Source organism: Oncorhynchus masou, chromosome 3 (assembly GCF_036934945.1).
Source record: "Oncorhynchus masou masou isolate Uvic2021 chromosome 3, UVic_Omas_1.1, whole genome shotgun sequence".
Lineage (NCBI taxonomy): Eukaryota > Metazoa > Chordata > Actinopteri > Salmoniformes > Salmonidae > Oncorhynchus > Oncorhynchus masou.
The window spans coordinates 43,218,979-43,219,952 of record NC_088214.1 but is presented as its reverse complement, the minus strand read 5'-3'; positions in this window follow the sequence as shown (position 1 = coordinate 43,219,952).

Below are 974 nucleotides of genomic sequence, written 5' to 3'. Positions count from 1 at the left end.
CATATCTGGTGGTTTACTAAGCATCTCTTTCATATCTGCCTCCTGAATGCTGTTAAACTCACCAGGAAACCCTCCCTTTCCCTCCCATATTGCTGACGTGTTCCATTGTCTCCACCAGGCCATAATCTCCCCTCCTAGATGGGTGCTGCCTATGCTATTCAACGTAGTGTGCTTTCAACCTAATATGACCCACTCTTGGCCTAGAAATGATGGTCTCCCTTCTGTCTACCTGATGACCTCCCTGCCCCCACCTTTCCCAGGATCTTATAAAGATGTCAGCCCTTTCCCTCTTTATTCCACACAGGGGTGGACTGGGACCAGAAATCAGCCCAGGCAATTCTAACACACTGGCCCATTCCTTCCCCTCAAGGCCCCCCACACATGCCCATTTTTTTTGTTGCCTCAAGGCCCCCATTATTAGGCAAATAATGATAATAATGCTCAAAACCCCCCATTTAGACTGGCCCACTAGGCTAAAAATGGACACGCCCATCTAGCATTTCCACACCGGATTCCACATCTCCTGCCACTTCTTAACAACAACATTTTCCTAAAATGAACCACTTGGCATCTGCCTCATCTGGACCTCCATGTCAACATGAATATGTCTAAGAGTTTCGTTTAGAAGAGCTGAGGGGTGGGGTTAAAAAGCTCCTGATTGGTAATAGTTATTACTGAAAACACTATAGATAATCTATAGATAATCGTGTATGCTGGAGATGTCTGAGTACTATCTATCCTAAATGTAATGTCTATATATATATATTTTTTAAACGATATATCTTTGTTACGTAACTACTGTGTATGAAAGTACCATGTGTGTCAAATGTGTGTATGTAACACAAAAGCTGTAAAAACAAAAACACAAAGTAGCTTTGGTCCTCTGAAGAGTTGGTGGGTGGGCCAATGGAAAAGTCAAAACGTTTTAAGGAAGAATAAATAACGGCCAATTTATGCACACACACAACGTGAGC